General features: G+C 46.6%; 1 protein-coding gene across 3 annotated transcripts in view; it reads left to right on the top strand.

Moving 5' to 3' along the window:
• Positions 1-24,002, top strand: part of PTPRE (protein tyrosine phosphatase receptor type E) — a 180,027-nt gene that overhangs the window by 55,392 nt on the left and 100,633 nt on the right. For all 3 annotated transcript variants that reach the window (XM_030805410.1, XM_004087516.3, XM_030805400.1), the window contains exon 2: positions 20,196-20,218. The gene's annotated coding sequence lies outside the window, so the exon portion shown is untranslated. The remainder of the gene's footprint in view (positions 1-20,195; positions 20,219-24,002) is intronic.

Below are 24,002 nucleotides of genomic sequence, written 5' to 3'. Positions count from 1 at the left end.
CCAGGTAGGAGAGAGACTCCATTTTTCTCTGGGCATTACTGGGCTGTTTTAATTTCATCAAACAATAGAAATTTATTACCTGTTTTCTTAAGCTCTAAATAACAAAGGGAAGCACAGTAAGTGTTCTGTTCTTCTTCTTTGCCAGGGCCCAGAGGTTGAGAGAGGAGCAGCCCATGGTGCTGGGTGCCAATGGGGGGTGAGGAAGAGGCTGCAGAGGTCCCTGCTGCCTGGACACGTGGCTCTAGCCCCTAATGGAGGGGCAGCCCCAGGTAGCACTTCCTGAACCTGCGGGAAGGCTGGCACAGACAGCACGTGAGTGCAGCACATGCCGGGCTACAGGGCTCCTTTCTTGTAACTCTCAAGGCCCCATGAGGCAGGCCAGGTGACCAAGCCTCAAAGGGCAAAGTCACTTGTTCTGGTGGCTCAGCTGCAGGACAGCGACCGTAGGGCCACTGCTCTTTGCACCCGCAGCTGCTCCGCTGGACACAGACCTCCCCGGGGAAGCAGAGACCACCCTGCACCTGAATGGGGAGGGGTCGATGGAGTGTGCCCTGGTGACAGGGGCTCTGCAGGGCGGGGTCAGGACTCCCGCTCAGTTCTGTGTCGGTACTTGCACCACAGGGATCTCAATGAAGCCGAGGGAGCTCAGGGGAGCAGGAGTCGAAGCCGGAGGCCCTCAGCGGGGCGACTGTGCCCTCCCCAACGCCCAGGACATCAGCAGTGTCTGGAGACAGGTTGGATTGCTATGGCCAAGGAGGGAGCAGTGTCATTGGCAGTTAGTGGGCAGAGGCCACGGATGCAGCAGAACAGCCTACAGTGCCAGGCAGTCCCCAGCCCCTGCAATGTCCGCGGTGCTGAGGTGGAGAAATCCTGGGCTTAGGTCACGCCCAGGTGCACAGGAAGGATCTTGCATCCCAGGAACCAGGGGCTGGGAGAGAGGAGAGCTGGGCTGGGGGCTCTGGAGGTCCCAAGTTGGGGTGCCCTTGGATTCCTATGTGAAGGTGGAAACCTGGGTCTAAAGGCCTTGACTAGGGGTCTCGGGCTGAGAAACACTGGCTGAGGCTGCAAGAAAGATGTGCCTCTGAGGAGCAGGCCTGTGGAGGCCAGACACTGAAGCAGCTCGGTCCCCTTGGGGCCTATGGGAATGCAGGTAACCCATGATATCCCAGGGTCCTGCTCCTACCCAAGAGAGGGCTGGGGTGAGTGGTCACAGCTGAGGGCCTGCAACTGTATGTACCCATTCTCTACACCACACACAGACCAGCAGAAGCATCTGGAATGTTCCCCCAGCACCCCTGCATCTCACTAACTCCCATTCCTCCCTCTCCTCTCAGCCAAGGCCACTCCCTACAGGAGGCCTTTCCTGACTGCTACTCTGGGTCAGGTTGCACCTTCTCAAAGAACTGTATGTAATTTACATCCTTTGTTAATGTGAACATGTGATTAACTGGCTTCTGGGTGGATGCATCCTGGTGTCTTCAGAGCCCAGCACATAGTAGATGCCCAGAAAGTGGTTTTTAAATGATTACGTTTTGTCCTTGATAAATAACAGAGGCGTCTTTACAGTGTGTATAGGCAGAGCCGAGTTGAGACATCAAAAGTGGGCAGGGAAAGTGTCTCCAATCCTGGAGTTGTGGGGAAGCACTGTAGGCGAGCCTGTGTCCTCCGATCTCACCTGGGGTGGAGTGTGTGTGTGTGTGTGTGTGTGTGTGTGTGTGTGTGTGTGTAAGCCACGGGGCTGGGGATAGTTTCTAGCAGTGTGAGACAAGCAGCACACAATCCTGGTGCTGAGCACAGCTCAGTGTCCGTGTCTGGGAAGCCCATGGCCCTTGGGGCAGAAGTTCTGCACAGAGAGTCCGCAGTGGGCCAAGGCAGTGGTCTTCAGCCCATTTGCAGAGCTACCTTGCCTCCTCTGTCCTGAGATAAAAAAGATGGTTTCTCCTTCATGGAGAAGGAGTTCAGTTTTATTAACACTTTCTTAAAGTGAGCCACAGGACTAGTGCTGGCCCCCAGGTTTTAAAATCTTCCATCTGATGTTCAACCTCTTTCCTGTTGAGACCACCTCTTGCAAAGATGATCGCTCTTGAAGTTGAACCCAGCATAACTGCAGTCCATCGCCCCCTCCCAGCTGGCAGGGTATCCTTTGCTTTCATTTTATTTATTGTTTATTTATTTATTTATTTTTGAGACAGAATCATGCTCTTTGCCCAGGCTGGAGTGCGTTGGCACCATCTTGGCTCAGTGCAACCTCTGTCTCCAGGGTTCCAGCAATTCTCCTGCCTCAGCCTCTGGAGTAGCTGGGATTACAGGCGCCCACCACCATGCCCAGCTAATTTTTGTATTTTTAGTAGAGATGGGGTTTCACCATGTTGGCCAGGCTGGTCTCAAACTCCTGACCTCAGGTGATCTGCCCACCTTGGCCTCCCAAAGTGCTGGGATTACAGGCACGAGCCACCATACCCAGCCTCCTTTGCTTTTATCAAATTTAAACTTCTAGGAATATATTTTCATAATGTGTTTCTAGCCGTCTTTAAGAATTAATGAAGTTCTTAGTTCCATTTTTTTTTCAGCCCTTGGCTAACTGTGGACAATTCTCAATTGTAAGGGAAAGATTTACTTCTCTATTAATAAGCCTCACTGTCTCTGAAACTCTTTTCGTATTCAAAAGGCACTCGCATTACCTGGCAATTACTCTTTCGGGATGAGACACAGGTTGGTGATATTTGGGAATATGACTTTGGGGAATACAAACTCTGTTTAAGTAATGATGTTGAAAAAAATCTCTCTGCACCAGTGAATGCCATGAACAGTTTCATTTTCAGTAAGCGCTTGCAGCCAGTTGTCTGGTTGTCAGAAAGTGGGCTCATCAGCGGGCTCCTGGTGTCAGCGTTCTGCTGCTGGAAGGTCAGGGAGTTCCCTGGACCCCACGGAAGCAGCTGTCTCCATGAAGGACAGGGACTGTGCCTTCAGCCTTTCTTTTATTCTCCCACTGACATGGTGTGAAGGCATTTCGGTTTTAAGCATCCTTTTTCCCAATTTCTCAGAACCCTTTGAAGCTCTCGCACTTGACTTCTAAATTCAATCCAATTCCTTAATAAGCGCGTCACTATTATAAGTTGGCTTTTTTACTTCTTAAGAAGCATCTTTAATTTGAACTTCCATAACCATATTTTTATAATTATCAAATGGCAGGAAATAGATGCTGACTCCCTTAATTTTATCATTCTAAATGTCACGAGAATGGCAAGGATCTTTAAAAGACAAAAGAAGTTCTTCAGTTAGGAATTCCCATGGAAACCAATATAGCTCAATCTTTTTTTTTCTTTCTGTGGCTATTTTAAGTATTTAAATTGATTTACATCCCTGCAGAAATGTGAAAAAAAGCCTGGATCCCATATGCATCCATTCCACCTGGAGTTTTGGGGTTTTGTTATAAGCCATGTTCTTCTTTTGATTTCTTCCCAGTATCTGCAGTGGAAGGTAAGGGTTCGCCCCTAAACAAAAGCCTGTTAAGTTTCCTTAACTTAGGAAGAAGTCGTGATTTACCTTTGTATTCCTTTTGCAGTTGATATTAAAACATAAACATATAAATTATCTCATTTTGTATTGCTCTTACACTTTATGTTGAACAATGAATATAAACGTATTTTAGTGGCCAGACATTAGAGGATAGCACTGGCTTAATTTGTGCTGAGTGTGGAGCCCCTTCTGGGTGCAGTGAGGGTCTCAGCCTGTGGACCTCATATCTGCCCAGCTCCTGCTGGACAGCATCAGAGATTTGCTGGCTCAGGATCCAGCCAGTCTCCACCTCTTCCTGGAGCAGGACACTGCACACCAAATTCCCTGGTACTGCAGCCATAACCCTGGACACCTGGACACGTGCGTTTTCCCATCTTCTGCCACACTGGCCCTTTGCCTGACCTCCTCCTGGCCTTCATTCCAAGGTCCCCTGGGGTCCACAAATGCCTCTGCAAAGTTGCAGGTCCCGATGGTCCCGATGGTGGGCTATGGGTGCTCCCAGCTGAGCACAGTCATGACTCCCACACTCACTGTACAAGGAAATGAACACAGTAAGTGTGGATCCACCAGATCTTCACTAAGCCTCAGGGCAACACTAAAAAGAGGACAGGCGTGTTTATCCTCATTTCATCCATGAGGAAGTGGAAGCTCAAGGAGGTCAGATGCTGCATCTGGGGTCAGTGTGGCTTTCTTCCTCTGGGACTCTCTACCCCTGAGGCCAGTGTCCATCCCCCTCAGCAGGTGTGTGGAGCCCTCTGGACACAACATCTTGCTAGGAATTGCATGACAGTTACTGATCATTTATCTTTTAAAATGGGTCAATAAGCTGAAGGAAAGATGGGAAGTTTCTCAGATATCACATATTGGCAGATATTACAGCCAAAATACACACAGAGGGAAACATTTTGGGGAAGGTTGTGGCCATGATAAAAATCGGCATTTATTGAGCCTGTGATATATGGCAGACACCATGAAGGGTGCATTGCAGACATTACCACATACACCCCATGCAGCCATAGGGTGACCAGCCACTTACTTAGCCAGGGACTGAGGGGTTTGCTGGGATGTGGGATTTTAGTATTAAAACAGGGATGGTCCTGGGCAAAGCAAGGTAAGTTGGTCACCCCACCCTAAGGTTAAGATAGACTTACCTTCATTTTGTAAATATAAAACCCATGGCTCAAAGAGTTGAGGTAACTGCCCAGGCTGCTCTGATGGCAAGAGGTGCAGCTGAGGCCTAGACCAATACCTGTCAGAACCCAAAGCCACATTTTTTGACCACAACACCCTTGTCATGGCCATGAAAAGCAGTCCCTCCTGCGATGGAAGTCTCAAGGTCATCCATATGACCAATACCTTGAAAAGATTTAGGTGATAAAATTGAGATTCTTAATTCTTTTGAAAACAATGATTAAAATCAGAAAATTATTTTCAGATAAAGTTTATGCCAAAAGATACAAAGGCTTGCTCTGTAAGAGATAAAGCGTTTTGTGGCAAACAAACACACACTTCAAGGGCAAAGTCAGGCCAACCGTCCTGCTCTCCGCCATCCGGTAAGTCTCTCCATGCTCATGGTCATCTGTCGCCCAGTGTGAAGACTGCTAAGGGCAGAGACAGGCTCAGTGTTTCTCAGCTGACTGTATTTTTTAATTGAGTTTTTAGACAAATTAAATTAATGAATTTGTTTGCTTATTCATGGAGAGTAAAAAGCAATACCCACTCTACTCCAAAATAGTAGCTCAAGCTATGATTTTGCAAATTGCTATGGTTTGGCTGTGTCCCCACCCAAATCTCATCTTGACTTGCAGCTCCCATAATCCCCACGTGTCATGGGAGGGACCCTGTGGGAGGTAATTGAATCATGGCAGCAGGTTTTTCCCGTGCTATTCTCGTGATAGTGAATAAATTCTCACGAGATCTGATGGTTTTATAAAGGGCAGTTCCCCTGCACACACTCTCTTGCCTGCTGCCATATAAAGATGTGCCTTTGCCCCTCCTTCACCTTCCACCATGATTGTGAGGCCTTCCCAGCCATGTGGAACTGTAAGTCCATTAAACCTCTTTTTCTTTATAAATTACCCAGTCTTGGGTATTTCTTCATAGCAGTATAAAAATGGACTAACACACAAATTATATTAAAATGCAACATCCTTACAGAAAAGTCTGCACCAGTCATAAGCACACAGAGCTCTGAACTTTCAAGTGAGCCAGCACCCAGATCAAGGAATGTGACAGGCCCATTCCCCCAGCCCAATCCCCTTATTGCTCTTCCTGTCCCTTCATGCCTCCCTTCCAGGGGTAACCATTGTCCCCACTTCTGACACCATAGATTGGTTTCGCCTGCTTTCAAACTTTATATAAGCTGGATCATAGATTATATCGAAGTATTTTTATGTTTATTGAATACCTACTGTGTGCAAGGCCTTGCATAGCTGTTCAATGAATCTAAATGACTTGGTTTTGAATGCCTCCCAGGTTGCTCTATAGATGTGTGTGTGTGTGTGTGTGTGTGTGTCCCTGGATATAGGTCACAGAGTTGTCTTAGCAGTCAGTCCTCAAAAGGCAGGTTCACATGGTGGCCAGCTCACATCCAGTGTGTGTTCAGGAAGGCACTGCTGCCATGTAAATGTCATTTAAATGTGGCATATCTATGAGTTCAACAGGGTAATTTGGTTCCTATGTTGTTGGAAAGTTATCTGAATGCTGAAGTCATCTGCACTCCAGCCTTGAGTAAACAAGTCAGGACAATGAAGACAGGAAGTTGCTGTTAGTTTTGGTGGGGGGAGAGGAAGGTGACTTTCACAAGTCCTCTTGTACAAGGGCCGCCGTGTGAAACCTGATGTCCAGTGAAGACACAGCAATCCAAATAGATCACTGCCTTCCAGCCCCAGGGTCTACGCAACAAAAAGGCTTCCCCATTGAGGCCATCTGGTGAGTTCTGCCTCCAATGTCCTGGGAGCAGTCAGCCAGAGCCCAGGGCAGGGAGCCTCCCCAGCCTCCAGCAGATCGTTCTTTCTGGGCAATTCATGCTCATTCCCACACAGAAAGGTTTGAGGCAATTTGTGGAAGGAGCGTTGTGTCAGGATGGTTCCTAATTCAGGTAGATTAAGGTATGGATGCTGTCTTCACTGCTCACTTGTCAAATAACTGAACTCCTGACTTCTTTGAACTCTGGGCTTCTAATCTATGAAGTCAGAATAATAATAACTGGGTAGCTGTGAGCATTAAGTTTAAAAATATGTTGTGGCAGCACTTTGCATGAGCAGACCATAGTATAAATGCCAGCTCCCTTTCCCTGGAGATAAGAAGTGATTGTGATTGTGCATTAAGTTCTGTTTTAAGCTTCCTGGCTGACAAGGCAAAAATGAAACACAATGGCTTATATTGTTCTAGTCTGATTCAAAGAATGTCCCTAGTTTTTCAGGAAATATAAACACTTTCCTGATGTTACATTCTAAGACAACTTTATTTTGCAAGCCGAAATGATTCAGTCAGGGTTTCCAACAATGGTTGTCACCCCCAAAAGATGGAGAATTCCCCTTTCTATTTCCATAGCATGTATCCATCCTTTAAAAAATACTAATCTGAGGATATGATAGTGTAACACCAAATTCGGAAGGCGAACGCCATGGAGCTGGAATTGCATTCTGTTGCTCCATTTCTTTCACCATCTCTTTTTACTGGACATCTTATAATAAGAACATAAATGGAAAGGGCAAGCCTGGAGTGACAAAGGGAATCCTCCGTTCACTCTGCACAGTGCTGTTGCTGGCCTCGGGACGTGGAGAGGGCAGGGGCCGTGAAGACATCCTGGTGCCTTTGCAGGGTCGTCATGAGGATAAAGGGGATGGGCCAAGTGTGGCAGCTCAGGCTTGTAATCCCAGCACTTTGGGAGGCTGAGACTGGCAGATCACTTGAGGCCAAGTGTCCCAGACTAGCCTGGCCAATATGGTGAAACCCTCTCTCTACTAAAAATACAAAAATTAGCTGGGCGTGGTGGTGCACACCTGTAATCCCAGCTACTCGAGAGGCTGAGGCATAAGAATTGCTTGAACTTGGGAGGCAGAGGTTGCAGTGAGCCGAGATTGGGCCACTGCACTCCACCCTGGCAACAGAGTGATACTCTGCCTAAAAAGAAAAAAAAGAGGGGCGGGGGGGGATGATGCAGACATGAGCTTTGTATGTGTTCTTGTCATATCACATCTAAAGGAGACGGTCAGACTGGTGGTCTTTTCTGTTACAAAATTATACATCTGGAGAATCACGGTGAACGTGAATTCTGTGTGAGATGCTGGCACATGCCTCCAGTGCTTCATGAAGGAGGCTGTTGGTTCGGGAGCATCCGTGGCTTTGCTCCTCAGGCTGCTGGCCATGGGGACCCTGAGTCACGAGCTCTTCAGAAACTCTGGTGCTGGGGAGGTGAAGCTGTCTCCTCCTCTCTACCTTTGCGCAGAAATTCCGGAATTTCGATTCTTTTGTAACCTCGAGCTGACTGTTCAAAATGTTGAAGCTGAGTTCTTGTTTCATTTTTCATATAAGCACTTACACACGCATCAAAAAGAGCCAGTAACCAAGGGCTTTTCCCAGGCCCCCAGTGGCCTGGAAGTCCAGCCCACACTCCCAGACTGCAGCTGGGAGACACAAGAGGGAGGGAACTTGGGTGGGGGGCACCCCACAATGATGAGGTCCTTGGAAGCCTCCAGGGCCTCCAGGAACTCAGCTGCCACCCAAGAACACCCTAAATCTCAGAAGCTAGCCAACCCAATGGAAGGGCAGTAAGGTCTTTTCAGCGTAAGCACAGCTTTGCGGATGAAAGCGTTGTATTTGCAGAATTCGTTGGAATCAGAGCTCCAAGCCTAGAATGTCCTCCCACCCTCTACCCACCCCAGGACTGGATTCCTGTCCTGTAAGGCCAGCTGAGCTCTCCTCCCTCATTACCTGTCCCCAGGTACAGACCTTCCCCTCACACCATTGATAACTCATCTGTTGCATTTTTTCATGTATACTGAAGCACCTACACAGTAGGCATTCGATAAATATCTGCTGAGCAGTGGATTATATAGTAGAGCCACAGATGAAATGATGCCTATGAACCTCCGACAAAACTCCTGTTTTATTATATCAAACTCTGAAAACTGACAGTTTGGACTGCTCTTTTGTTAATCCTACAATGAGTTAAGCTGACTAATGGACACTCAAGTTTCCATCATGGCTGAGCTCACAAAAATGATCACCTGATATTTTCCCCTTGTTACTGTGGAATATTTTAGGTGGATCATATTCCTGTTCATATCATAGGAATCATTTACTGGGGAAGGGTCATTTCATTTCAATTATGTTTTGAATGATTAGTCATTTCAAAAATAAACCATCCCTCCAGGTTAAATTTATCTGGGACACGTGGTTGGATAAGCTTCTATGTCATTAAAATTAATCGATGTAGCAAAATCAGCTGCAGTCATTATCCTGTCCCATATCTGTGGCAGAACCAGGAAGGTGCTCACCGTCTACGCATAACGGCAGAGGTCTCTGTGTCCTTTGTCCCACGCACAGACCCTGCCTGTAAGTCTCACTGAACTGAAAGTTAGGTCGGGAGTCTCCATATGACCTGACTGAGAGCTTCATGTTGTCAAGTGTCCATACAAGGCTAATGTGACACTCACACTGGGGCTGGCACGTTTGAACAAATGGTACACTTCAAACATTCACGTCCCAGAAAAGGACCCCAGTGGGCATAGGGAGTCCAGCCCAAGACGAAGTATCAGGGAGCTGCTGGGAACATGGGTCTTACAGTAAGAGACCTGGGGTAGGGTGGGGATTGGCACCCCCCTGGAGGGCGTCTCCACGTTCTCAATGCTTCTGCTTCCTCCTCTGGAAGGCAGGGAGGGCCCTTCTCAGCTCTCCGCACTAGGTGGAGGGGAGTCAGTGAGATGAAGCCTGCCCAGTGTTTTCACTCAGTGCCGCCCTGAGGTGCGAGAGCCCCCTGCACGGTGCCCTGGCCTTGCTGTCCTTGCAGGTACTAGCGCACTCCAGTTCCTTTAGAGAATGAGCACTGGGGTAAGGAAGGTCAGATGTGTGCCCATCCCGGCCTGCAGTGAGTACTTGCCCCTCACAGGGCAGTTCCTGGGGAAAGTCTCCAGCATGCGCGATTTGCAGTTTAGTTTAAACGGAAGGAGGTTTATTAGAACCTTGACAGCTCTGGAAGGAGATTCTCAACTCTCCATTGGCTACAGATCCCGGCCAGCCGTGTGGGTGGCTCACTCAGGACGGTCAGAGGTTCCTGCTGGGACAGCCAGGGGCACCGGGAGAGCTTTCCCTTAGCACTCTCAGACCCCAGACCTCCTGGCAGATTCAGGCGCAGCATTGAACTTTATGCAGTTTTCCTAAATTCAACTTCCAGAGCTTTTACCTTTTCAGAGACCCAGCCTAGTTTATAGAAGCCCGGCAGAAACTTTTCTTCAATTTGCTCGTGACTCTTAGACGAGTTTGGGGCTGGGTAGGAAGATGGTATTTCAGCATGCTAGGCAGGGGCACATCAGATAAACTGTGCGCTTTGAAGCCATGATGCTGCTGACCATGAGGGTAACATGGGGGAGGAGGAATCCTTGTCAGTGTCCTGTCTGTGGTCGGCTGGGCAGTGACCACTTCCCCTGACCGCTGCCTGGGGACTGCTCCTCCACACCCAGCTTATCTCCCAGGAAGCAATCAATTCCCGGCCCAGGCACCAAGGGCCCAGGGTTTTCCTAATGTTGAGGACATTATTGCCCAGTGGCATAGAACATGTGATTTGGAGTCAGATCTGGCTGGATTTGATTTCTGGCTCAACCTCTTATTGACCATGTGAGTTCACGCATGTTACTTCAGGGTGGCCATGAGAATCAGACAGGATCCTGTACGTACAGTGTCTAGCATGTGTCCCAAGGACCATTTGTCCTCATAAATGTGATTATTAGGTAGCAAGGCAGTGCTACATGTGGCCCCACCCACGGCCAACCCCAGGGTGTGAACAGTAGCCTTTCTGTCCTCACCTGGGCTTTACCCCCGTCTGTTTCCAAGCTCGTCCACCCAACATTCTCTCACTGGATTGTTACCATGACGCTGTGGATCATCAGTAAGTATTGGTGACCTCATGTGTAGTGGCCATTGAAGCACAGAGAGGTGAAGGGGCTGCCCAAGGTCACCCAGTGGGCAGGGATCTGCCTGGAGAGCACACACTGCTGCTTCTCCCTCCCTTGGACTATGGATTACAGGAGAGACCAGCAGCCATGCAGGTGGCAGGTGGGAGGCCTGGGGCTCTGCAGGTATGAGCAGACACACATCAGCCCCCTCTACCACCGGCCTTTCATGTCTCCACATCACACAGAGGCCTGGGACTGTCCCGCTGTGTGGTGCAGCGGCTCGAGCACATACACTTTGGGATGATTCCTTGAGTTGTAAAGAAAGAAAATAATTTTCCTTAAGAATGATGGATGCACTGCTTAGCAGTGGAAGAGGAGAGCTGACCTTTCTAGGTAGACAAAACCAAATGCCTGTCAAACATTACACTTTTGTTGCAGTATATTGTTCCAGAATGGAGCGCTGCATATTTTTGCTATAATGCTGTTTTTGTTTCTAAATGAATACTGCAGTGTTCTTTTATGTGGAGGAGGGATTCATTACTGGTTCACAGAACTTTTTCAGTGGTGGGGAAAAAATAGGTGCTTGTCCTCAGCAATGCGTATCAAGCCTAGACACATTTCTGTTAGGAGCCCAGTGATTTGTGAATTCCCTGACAGCTTACCTTTTATTATGAGCTCTATTTTAAATGGAGACATGTAGCTTTTCCTCTTCAAGACAATATAACAGATACCTAGAATCTTCTCTGTTATCTCTCATTTGTTTTCAAGCTAGCCTCTTTTTTGTGCATTTTATGGGATTCTTATGTACGAACTAGTTTAAATGGTTCAGATCAGCCAGTTGTTGTGGGGTGGAGGATCATTAAAACAATAATATTTACAAATGTTTCAGCAAAGTGGCTAGTTGATTGGCAGATTTTTCATTCGTCAGCTTTCCTAATTTTCAGAATCTTCCTGAGGAATATCTAACAAACGTCTCTGCTCTGAGTACCATATTCCTGAAAAAAAAAATTGATGTGTTTTCAGGATCGGCCTCCCCTTTTCTCATGCTAATATATTTTATTAGTCTCTCGGTAATATCCTCTGCGTGCCTGTGAAGGATGCATCACTTTCTGACAGCTCTGCGCCTGAACCCCACCTCTGTCAATGGCAACGCTTCACCCAGGCCCCCAAGCCAAGCCCACGGTCACGCTTAGCTTCCTTCCCTTTTCCCCACTTCTCACGTGCCTCCAAAGCTCGTGAGCTCTGCTTCCTCTATTGTTAAATAGCTGCCCCCTCCCCGGCCGCCCACCACTGCCCTTGAGAACACCTTTTCATCCTGCATCTGGACCACAGGTGTGGCCTCATTAGTCAGGAATCCACAGTCCACACTTAGCATGGTCCTGTCCCTTATTCTTCTCTGCAGCCATCACAGTGACCTTCTTTGCAGAGAGCAGAATGGGAACACCCAGGCTTGCAGACTTCTGCAGCCCCCTTGTGGCTTCAGCCCAAAGCCAAAGGTCTCTGCAGCATTCTGGGATCTGCCCACCACACATCCCAGGCTCACAGCAGTAATTTATTGGGTCCAGGCCTTATAGTGAGTTCTGCGTCAGGTCCTTACCTCCTTTACTAACCCAGCAGGAAATTTTATCATCTCTATTTCGCAGATGAAGAAACTTAGGCTGAAAACCGTCGTGACTTGTTCCAAGGTCGAAGCCAGGATCCAACTTATTTGCCATTTCCAGAATGTTCCATACACTCTCTGGCTTCCTTGCTCTTGTTCATGTGTTCTTCCTGGGAATTTTCTTCTTGAGAAAGATGCCCTAACTTTGGCCAAACACAGGTTGGTGTTCTGCTTCCGTCTTTCATGGCGCCTGGGCTTGCCATGACCTAGCACTGCTCACCCCTGCATTTCAATGATCTGTTTATGAGCCTGTCCTCTGGACTTCTTTCAGGGTAACGAGGTTGAGGTTCTGTCCATGTATTTTTTTAAATCTCTAAATCCTAAGCAATTGGCACAGAAATAGCACATAGTAGATGCTCACTAATGTTAAATGGCTGGTTTAGCATATTGACGTACTCATTCAACTAGTATTTTATGAGTTTCTGGTACATGCACAGAACTTTTCATATACTAAAGATGTTCAAGCTGGAGATAACAGAGTTTCTATTCAGAAATCACCAAATTAGCCATGGGTGCTCTGTCTTTGGGGAGGGTCTGCACCTGCCTTCGTCATCTGTAAAATGTGGATCATACCTCCCCACCTCATAGGGCAGCTGAAATGGCAGCAAACATCCTTAATATTAATCCAGAGTCCTACTGTACTGTGTTGTTGTAGAGATGTGAAGACACATAAAGATGGAAGGGGCGGGTGGGGAACAGCTATGCACCAGGAGGGATAAAACCTGGGCAGCCCAGAGGACTCAGAAAAGATGTCAAGGAGAGAGGAGGACTTGACCTACTGGATCACCTGGCGTCTAGTGGGTTTGGGTGAGACTGGGGCTTTGTGGGGCAGGGAGCAGCATGAGGGAAGCAGGGGGACTGTGCTGTGTTGGAGCCCTGTGAGACACAGTTGTGTGAGTGAGTGGCCTCTAGAATGTGGATCACCGTGGTGTCTGCTCAACTTGATGCCCTTCCTGGGAGCTTCCAAACCTGTTAAGCAATCCAGAAGGGCTGTTTACCAGCACACACTACTCTTCTTATCCGTGCCAATCTCATCAGCAAACATGCTATTTCCCTTATTCGTGAATAATAATTATTATTATTTCATAATAAAATGATCTTTCTGAATAATTATTTAATGCCAGAGCTCATCCATTCTGCCTTAGTGAACATTGCTTTGCCCTGGCCTCTGGCCACAGGTTAGCATGGACAGCCGAGTGTCAAGATCATCACCAACCAGGCCCTTCACACACATGCTTAGCCTCATCGTAGACCTAGGGTCACCTGGTGAAAGGCAGGTGTGTTTCCAATTGGCACTCTAAAAAAGAAAACCTGCAAACACTGATGTAACATATCTGAGTGTTAGAGATCAATCATTTTCTCTGGGGCTTGCTGAACAGGAATTAGCTCAAGAAAAACATCTTTAGCGTGTTCAGTTACCATTAGCGTCAGGCACCCAGCAAACTTGTCCTGAGTACATTTCAGAGTCCGAGCCCAAACGGAGGAGCGAGGGAGGTAGAGGGGAGTAAAACAGGCCTTGTTTTCGAGGACTGCTCTTCTGGAGTCCCACTGCACTGCCCAGTGTGGGGAGTCCTTGTGACAAGCTACCCTATATCTCTGAGCCTCAGTTCCTCCTCTGCAAAGTGGGTCTAATAACAAACTCCTCATTTGAGTATTGAGAGGATGCAGTGATCCCTGTTGGGTGCTTAGCAGGGAGTCTGGCTTGAAGTTCCTGTCCTTACAGTGGCTGTTTCTTCTGCAAGGGTCTTCTCTTAGTGGCTGTTAACACCATCCATCCCTGTCCTCAAACACTAGAGCCCCTGCCAAGAAGCTATTCATCGGGCAAAGATTTTTTCAAAAAAACATGAGAGTGACTGTCACTATCTGAGATGTGTCCGTGCCCAGCACCAAGAGGTGGACAAATCCATAACTCTCCCCTCTGGGGCTTGGAGGGCACCCCTACACCTCGGAAGGGAGCCCAGAATCAAATTGCCGTGTTTCCAAATTTGATGCTGATAATAATGGCATAGACAGACGAGGCAGTATGGAAACCAGCAGACACTTGTACTTGCAAAGGAGGATTTGTCTGGCTTTCTAATTTGCATGTTTCCTAATCCAAAGAGGGTGCCTCAACCGTGGAGTAATTAGAGAGTGTGTGCCTTGGTCGGGGGAGGAGGGAGCTTGAGAGGCAGGCAGGGATGCACGTGGATCTGTGCTGAGCAGCTGCCCATGAATAATTTCTAAAAGTTGCCAAATATTTAGAAGTCCTAATCGTCTGTCATAGACTGGCAAAAAGGATGGTTGAGAAAAATGGGTCTTTTTTTCCCCCCAGGCTTAGTCACATTGTTTTAAAGATTTCATCTCCTTTTCAAGGTGGTTTAAGGCTGTGGGGTAGGCAGGATAAGATTCTACTAAACTCCTTCATGTCAAGGAGGGCTCCCTCCCCCGAGTTCAGTAGCTCCTTCTGTCCTGTCTTTCATGTATTAGAAAATAGAGACATTAACAGCTTTACTGTTGCCTGGAAGGTAAACAAGGAAGCTGTGAGTATGACATCAGTGCGAATCTGAAGCCTAGATGATTCAGAAACGTTTTGCTTTCTTCCATCATTTGAATTACCACTGGAAGCAGAATGAAGTTGTCCGTTAGAATGCAGAGACAGCCGCAGGGGCCGTGGCTGCAGTTCTGTCCATTCCCACTACACTTAATTAAAGTGATGAGGTCTCTGTTATTTTTTCATCTGGAGTAATGATCCTGCTCTTTGACCAGTCCATCTAAAGTAATGGTCGTAGTCATGGTGCTTGAGTGTTACTGTGATTGAGGGTGAATGACAGTTCTTGCTACCCCAGTGCTCTAATTGATCAGGACAACTCAGTGTCTTTGGGGAAAAACTGGAGTCCAAGAGAAGGCAGCCAGGATTGAGGAACTTGGCTCCGGGGGCTGGTCATTCACAGTAAGACTGCTTCAAGGTCAGTATCTCTGGCATTTAACTGCTTGAAGTAGAGTTTTATTCTTGTATCCTTTCTTTATAAAATTTTAATACATCATGAAAAGTTCACATTTAGATATACACGTAGAAACATGTATGTAAACATGTTAAAATAAAATGTAAATGCACTTCCAAAAAATTCTTCAAGGTTTAAAAGACTGGCTTGGAGATATGCATGCTACACAAGCCACTCAGCAACCTACATTCTGCCCACTCGAATGCTTATGGCGCTTTAGGCCAAGGTTGTGGGTAAAAGGCATTTTCCTTTTGTCTGCGTTTGGAAAGATTGGCCAGTTCTGTTCATCTCAGAAGTAATTTGAATGTTTCCCTTAAATGGAATAGTTCCAATGGACTGATTCTAAATGCTGTAGTTTTATTTTCTTCTTTGCAAGGTTAGGATGCACAATAACGTCGCTCAGTCTTTCCATATCTTGTGAGTAATCAGGACCCAACCCAGCAGCCTAGCCATTTCCTGTGGGCGCCCTCACTGGCCTGACCTTGCCTGCCCCTGCCCCCCTTCCTAAGGGTGGATTTCCCCTGTTCCGATGTTGTCACCCTGCCTTTTTCCCAGGGCCTTGTCGGGCTTCCTCCCTGCCTCTGTTCCCTGGAAGCGGAGTGGCTGCAGCTGTGAGCTCCAAGGACTCACCAGCCAAAGCTCCAACTCTGTGGCCAGGTTGGTCCAGGCCTCTGTGGGCCGGGCTGCTTCCAAAGACCCACTTCTCCCACAGTAAATATATGGCCATCCCGGGGCTTTCCTTTCTGTAGGAGAGAACATAATGGAGGACTCTCTAGGACTGGAAAGGATTTTAAGGAATAATCCAGTATCATTATTGCCACCCGCAGAATGCCTTTCCTACACCATTCCTACACTAAAGGAATTACAGCTTCACTGGGAGGAAGGAGATATAGACAAAACAAAACAAAACAAAACAACAACAACAACAAAAAAACAAGCAGACGAGACTGGGCATAGTGGCTCACGCCTGTAATGCCAGCACTTTGGGAGGCCAAGGTGGCTGGGTCGCTTGAGCCCAGGAGTTCGAGACCAGTCTGGGCAACATCAGGAGACCCCGTCTCTACAAAAAATACAAAATTAGTGGGACATGGTGGCGCACGCCTGTAGTCCCAGCTTCTCGGGGGGTGGCTGAGGCAGAAAGACGGCTTGAGCCCAGGACATCGAGGCTACAGTGAGATATGATCGTGCCACTGCACTCCAGCCTGGACTACAGAGTGGGACCCTCTCTCAGTTTAAGAAAAAAAATAAAATAAAACAAGCAGACAAACGTACATTGCAATGTAGGATGGCTTCCTCCGGGAGGCCTAGCCAGGAGTGGGTTCAAAAGCCCGAGGCTGGCATCACTGCTGCCCTGTCTCCTCACTCTGTGATGCGGGTCCAGAGCCTCACCAAGCCTCAGTGTCCTCATCTTTAAAGTCGGTCTCGCCGGCCGGGCTTGGTGACTCATGCCTGTAATCCCAGCCCTCTGGGAGGCTGAGGAGGGTGGATCACTTGAGGTCAGGAGTTGGAGACCAGCCTGGCCAACATGCCAAAACTCCATCTCTACTAAATATACAAAAATTAGCCAGGTGTGGTGGTGCATGCCTGTAATCCCAGCTACTCACGAGGCTGAGGCAGGAGAATCACTTGAACCCAGGAGGCAGGGGCTGCAGTGAGCCAAGATCCCGCTACTGCACTCCAGCCTAGGTTACAGAGCGAGACTCCATCTCAAAAAATAAATAAACAAATAAAAATTTAAAAATAATAAAGTGGGTCTTGCCTTACCTACTAAGATAGTTGTTAGATGTGGGAGAGATGCCATAAGCAGCACCCAAGGCACTCCACAGCCCGAGAAATCTAAGCTCATCTCTCCTTCCCCTTGCTGGAGGACAACAACGTTCAAGAGAACAACAGGAAGCTTTCCCATGAGTGGAAGGATGCTGTGTCAGCTTCTCACTGACCCCACTTCACGGATCTGTCTGCTCAAACCAACCTCCCCAACCCCCAGCTTTTAAATGTGCCTCTTTAACAGTTTCAAACCTATTGCTCAATATTTCAGTAGCCATCGGCATCACAGTGTTGGCCTGATGGAAGTCTTCACTTGGTAAAGGTTTAGTTTAGAGAACATCATGATTGGTTTTTGCTCTAATTCTTTAAGAAACTGATAGTTGTGGTTTCCTGCTATCATGTGTGAGCCACAAACCAATAAAATACATGATCTATTTGTAGTACAAAAATTAGCGGAATGTGGTAGTGCACACCTGTAGTCCCAACTACTTGGGAGGCTGAGGCAAGAGGACTGCTTGAGCCCAGGAGGTTGAGGCTGCAGTGAGCCATGATTGCACCACTGCACAATAAGGCAAGAGTTCAGTGTATTCTTGCCTTATTTTTTAAAAATTAACTCCAAATTTAATTTCAAATTATGATTTGTGTTTGATTGGGGTTGTCAATCGTGCAACCGTTGGCAAAGTGCCAACAGGTTCTACCAAAATTGGTCTTTTCCCATGTGGTTTTAGTCTGGTTTGACTCAAGCCTGCTGCCACTGTCTGCAGCCCCACTCCAGAAACTTTTGCCTAGCATTGGGCTTTATTTTACATTAAAAAGAATCAGCATTGCATTGGAAAATTGATCATTTCTATCAATCCTCTTGAGATATTGGAGGTATAACTTCCATTCCTGGCTTCTTCCCTTGCTTGGCCCCAGTCAGACACCACGAGTCACTCTTCTCAGCATCTTTTCTGGTTCATTTTGGGGAGTGGAAAGGATGGACTCTTATGATAACTTATTCCTACAAAAAAGCAGTTCCCCTATCTGCAGTGATCCTCAAGTAATCATTTCTTGCCCAAAAACCGATGCCCTCTCAATCCCCTGCCATCTTGCTCTATGTTATACTGGGTTCCACTGCACCCTGGAAACCCTCTGTGCTTTTATATGTTACGCAACAGATTTTCCCCAGTTGTTTTATATAGCTGCCCCAGTAGATGCTTTGGCATTATATAGACTGTCTTTTACATTTCACTTATAATTGTTGTTAGTATATACAAATCTTTTTTTTTTTGTATTAGTAACTTTGCACCTTGTGACCTTAACTCATATATTACCTGTAGACTATTATGTCATCTGAGAATAAAATTTTATTTTTTTTTCCAATGCTTATGTCTTTTAATTCTTTTTCCTAACTTAGTGCATTGGCTATGATTTCCAGGATAATGGTAAATAGGAGTGGGACAAATCCTTGCTTTGTTCCCAGTACTGGGGAGGGGTATTAAGTCTTTCACCATTAGGAATAATTTGAGCTGTAAATTTGCCCAAATAGACTTAAAATTCCTTAGTAACCAGAAGTATTTTTTCTGCTTCTTGGGCTTCAAACATACCTCATGGGTCAGCTTTTAAATGTATAACAATATACATTTAAACAATTTTTTTTAAATATAACAATTTATAACAACTTTTAATTGTGTGCTGTACAGTCTTTATTTGATTTGATTTAAAATATCTAGTTTTGTCAGGACTAAGATAGCAAGTAGTCTATTTTAGTGAAAAACATCATGTACTGCATTCACTATTTAAAAATAGTGACAATCAAAACATGCTTCCAACCCTTCACCAGTGCAGACATGCAGTGATTACTGAGCAAGGTCTCATTCACAGGTAGATAGCAGCCTAATCAATAATCCCAATGTGAGGCTGCCATGCTGACCACTCAGAACAAAACAAGCGAGCTAAGTTCATCCACTGAGGAATGGGTCAGCAAAATGTGGTATATCCATGCAATGGAATATTATTCAGCCATTAAAAGGAATGAAGTACTGGTACATGCTACAGTAGGGATAAGTCTCAAAAACATAATGCTATTATAAGTGAAAGAACCCAGTCACAGAAGGCCACATATAGTAGGAGTCCATTTATATGAAATACTCAGAATAGGCCAATCCATAAAGACAGAAAGTAGATTGGTGTTGCCAGGGGCTGGGGACAGGATGGAGCTTGGGAGCTAGTGAGCTAATAGTGGGTGTGGGGTTTCTTTTTGAATGATGAAAATGTTCTAATATTAGATTACATTGATGGTTTCAAGCTGGGTGAATATACTAAAAACCATTGAACTGTACACTTTAAACAAGTGAACTTTATGGTATGAAAATTATATCTCAATAAAACTGTTTTTTTTTTAAAAGAATAGCATGAGAGCTAAATTAATGGGAGGCTGGGCATGGAGGCTCATGCCTGTAATCCCAGCACTCTGGGAGCCCAAGGCGGGTAGATCACTTGAGGCCGGGAGTTCGAGACCAGCCTGGCCAACATGGTGAAACCCCATCTCTATTAAAAATATAAAGATTAGCAGGGCGTGGTGGCATGTACCTGTAGTCCTGGCTGCTCAGGAGGCTGAGGCAGGAGAATCGCTTGAACTGGGAGGCGAAGGTTGCAGTGAGCCGAGATCACTCCATCGCACTCCAGCCTGGGCGACAGAGCAAGACTCTGTCTCAAAAAAAAAATAATAATAATTAATTAATAGAAATGATCAGGCTAGATAATGATTAAGCTAGAAAGCTGGAGAAAGGGAGCTGCCCCAGACCAGGTTGTAAAAGGCTCTTTTCGGGGGAGGTTGGGCTAAAGGAACTACTTGAAGGGGAGGGAACCCTATAGGCCACAGCAGAGGCAGCTGACTGATGGAGCATCTTGGGGGGCTAGGTCAGTGGCCACACCCCACTATCAACTGACCGTTAGAGGTTGTATTAAAGTTTGGGGTAGGACATGGTTAAAAGTTGATGATTGCAGCCAAAAGAAGTATCATCTAGATAAAGAGGGCTCCAGAAGACCCTGAACAATTAAGCAAAAATGGGATAGTCGACTAGTGCTGTACAGAAGGAAATGGCTAGAATTAGCAGCCAACTCCTGTTAACAAGAAAACTAACTTTTTTTTTCTTCTTTCTTTTTCAGACTATAGCCTTCACTTTCCCTCGGTGAGTACAAAACTTTTTAAAAATTATTTTTGATGTACAGATAACTAGCTTAAAATAATATGTGGGATTTAATTATTAGAAGAGCATTGTCTTCTTGAGAAAGAAAGCCATATGGTCAGCATGTTATATTTGAATTTTATGCCTTACCTTGCTTGAACAGGCTCGTATCACACCTTTTTGTTACATCATTTGCGTGTGTGTGTGTGTGTGTGTGTGTGTGTGTGTGTGTGTGTGTGTGAAATTTGGCTCAGCTGCTTGGTCTCCTAAAATGTATTGTTGAGGACACAATTTCTACATGCTTTCCCTTCACTGACTTGTCGTTGCTTTTCAAAGGGCCTAGCCTTATCTCAATGGCACACATCCGACCAGTGTTCAGGAACGCGGGGGCACATAATTGCATTGATGGTAACTGCTTCTTAAATTGATCTGCTCTAGAGAAAACTGCTGAAAAGGAGATTCTCCGGATTGCACGCTCAGTAAAAGCAGTGTCAGGGGTGTCGCATAATTTTATGCCTTTTGGGTCCAGGCAATGGCAAAATTCCATGGCCTTGATGTCCTTAGAAAAAGAAAACTTTAAACAACAGAGCCCTTTTGCAGTCTACTTAATCAATTTAATGCTGTTAAGTTTCCTAAACAAATCGAAGGAAGAAAATCTAAGCGCTTTTGCAGCGTCTGCAGCGTGCGGGCGAGTGGCACATGGACTTCTGGGTGTGCTTGCTTTCAGCAGGCACCATGATGCCGGCCACCAGGAAGCTGTATTTCCTAAATGTATTGCCGTGTTTGAAAGGCACTGACTCCATTCTGGAATCATTTTCAGGTCAATGGATCAATTACTGTGCCCTAGCTGGCCCTCTTTTTTAGGCAGGGTGCCCTTTGTGGCACTGTTCCATCTGGGCATAAATGCTTATGGTCATTCTTGGTGTGATCAAATGCATTTTGACTGTGTGGATTGTTTCTTTCTTTCTTGGTAAGGAATGTTAAGTAAAAGTAATGATTGATTAAGCTAGAGAAGAGGGATGCCTTCATTTGCCACCTACTAAGTTAATTTGTCGTCCATGTTCTCCATTGCATCATTATAAGACGTTGATTCTCAATGGGGAACTCTTCTTGGGTAAATGTCAGCGGTGGCATCAAAGAGAAGGATCGTTACTGGAATCATATTTGTGGGATGGAGGATTAACTATATGAAATCTACAATCCCTTATAGCCTCAGAATCCTATACAAGGGGTGTTGGCTGGTCGATACTGGTTTGAACGCTTATTAAATGTGGCTTTCCTCAAAAGCAATGGAGCTTCGTGCTTTATCGAATGCAAACATGCCTACCATGCTAGAATGAAATATTTGAGTGTCAGACCCCACAGATACAGCTCCTTTTGAAATACAGGGCTCAGATTATGATTTGTTACAAGTGTGTGACCTTTGCACCCCTTGTCTTTCTACTCAGTACTGGCCCCTCCGCACTCCGTTTTGCCTTCTGCCACTTCCAAAATTTCCTATTCCTCCCGGCAAGTTGACCTGCCCCCCATCAGTGAGTCAGCAGCTCCCGCAGCTGAGTGATCCTGTGACAGGTGCTTCCGGGGCTCCTCCACCTCCCGGCATTGTCTCAAAACCAGCAAGAGATTCAGAAGTGCGTGTCCCCCCCAAAGGTCACTGAATGTGTGTCCAGGAGCTGACTTCCTGTCCTCCCTGCATCCACCATGGGTAGTTGGCAGCCAGAGCAGCTTTAGGGGGCACCTCCCTTTTCCTGGCCCCATCCTTCCTTTGCCTCCATTTCTTTCTTTTCTTTTCTTTTTTTTTCTTTTTTTTTTTTTTTGAGACAGAGTTTCGCTCTTGTTACCCAGGCTGAAGTGTGATGGCACGATCTTGGCTCACAGCAACCTCTGCCTCCTGGGTTCAAGCGATTCTCCTGCCTCAGCCTCCCGAGTAGCTGGGATTACAGACAAGCACCACCACGTCCAGCTAATTTTGTATTTTTAGTAGAGACGGGGTTTCTGCATGTTGGTCAGGCTGGTCTCGAACTCCCGACCTCAGGTGATCCGCCCGCCTCAGCCTCCCAAAGTGCTGGGATTACAAGCATGAGCCACCGCACCCGGCCCTGCCTCCATTTCAGTGGGAAAGTAAAGCTCTTCTTCAGGAAGATCCTGAGTTCCTAGATTAAGGGCACTTCTGATTCCAGAAATCTTTCTCTTGACACGAGGAAAAGGTTTTTGAAGCCTGGGTCTCCTATCTGTGCTGCCTTGTCTGCTGCCTTTGTGTGGGACCTGCCCACTGGGCTACTGATATGGTTTGGCTCTGTGTCCCCACCCAAATCTCATCTTGAATTGTACTCCCCTAATTCCCACGTGTTGTGGGAGGGACCTGGTGGGAGATAATTGAATCTTGGGGGCGATTCCCCCATACTGTTCTCATGGTAGTGAATAAGTCTCACGAGATCTGATGGTTTTTTAAGGGGTTTCCACTTTAGCTTCTTCCTCATTCTGTTCTCTTGTCTGCGCCATGTGAGACATGCCTTTCACCTTCAGCCATGATTGTGAGGCCTCCCCAGCCATGTGGAACTGTGAGTCCAATCGGCCTCTTTCTTTTGTAAATTGCCCAGTCTTGGGTATGTCTTTATCAGCATCGTGAAAATGGACTATCACAGCTGCCAAGGTAGAATACCAGACTGATCTATTAGCCCGTTGCATTTTCACTGCTAAGCATTTGAGACATGTACAGAGCTTCAGGATATCTATTAATGGAAGGGAACTTATTGCTCACTTGTGGGATTCAGAGACGTGCTTTTGAGTCAGAACTAAAAAGATAGTTCACCTTGGGCAGGGCGGATAAGCCCACTAAGGCTGGAGATGGTGCCACAGCCACCGCCCACGCTGGCCAGCTGACTGCAGAGGAGCCTAGTCACACGTGCTGGATGAACACATCAGCCTGTGCAAGCCTTCTCTTCTCTCATCAATCCATCACTTCCTAGGATGTGATGTGACATTTAAGTAAGATGACCCAAGGTAAGCATTTAATAAAAGCTAGCTATGGGCTGGGCGCGGTGGCTCACGCCTGTAATCCCAGCACTTTGGGAGGCCAAGGCAGGTGGATCATTTGAGATCAGGGGTTCAAGACCAGCCTGGCCAACATGGGGAAACCCTGTCTCTACTAAAAATACAAAAATTAGCCGGGTGGTAGTGGCACACACCTGTAATCCCAGCTACTTGGGAGGCTGAGGCAGGAGAATCGCTTGAGCCTGGGAGGTGGAGGTTGCAGTGAGCCAAGATTGCGCCACTGCACTCCAGCCTCCATGACAGAGTGAGACCCTGTCTCAAAAAATAAAAATAAAAATAAATAAAAGCTAGCTGTGGTTATCACTGCTACTCTTATTATGATCATCATCACAGAATCATGGCAACTGTTTCCAACTTTTAAGGAAGGCATTTAACTGAATTGTAACATATATGCTGGTACTATAGTGGGTATCAAAAGGAGTTCCCTTTACTAGCAGTAATCTAATTTTTCACTTAAAAAAACTATATTAATATTTGACATCTAGGGCGGGTGCGGTGGCTCACACCTGTAATCCCAGCACTTTGGGAGGCCGAGGTGGGAGGATCACCTGAGGCCAGGAGTTCAAGACCAGCCTGGCCAACATGGTGAAACTTTGTATCTGCTAAAAATAGAAAAATAAGCTGAGTGTGGTGGCGGGCACCTGTAATCCCAGCAACTTGAGAGGCTGAGGCATGAGAATTGCTTAAACCTGGGAGGCAGAGGTTGCAGTGAGCCAAGATTGCACCACTGCAC

The sequence above is a fragment of the Nomascus leucogenys genome, chromosome 3 (assembly GCF_006542625.1).
Source record: "Nomascus leucogenys isolate Asia chromosome 3, Asia_NLE_v1, whole genome shotgun sequence".
In the NCBI taxonomy this organism is placed as follows: Eukaryota; Metazoa; Chordata; class Mammalia; order Primates; family Hylobatidae; genus Nomascus; species Nomascus leucogenys.
This window is presented reverse-complemented; position numbering and strand designations above follow the sequence as displayed.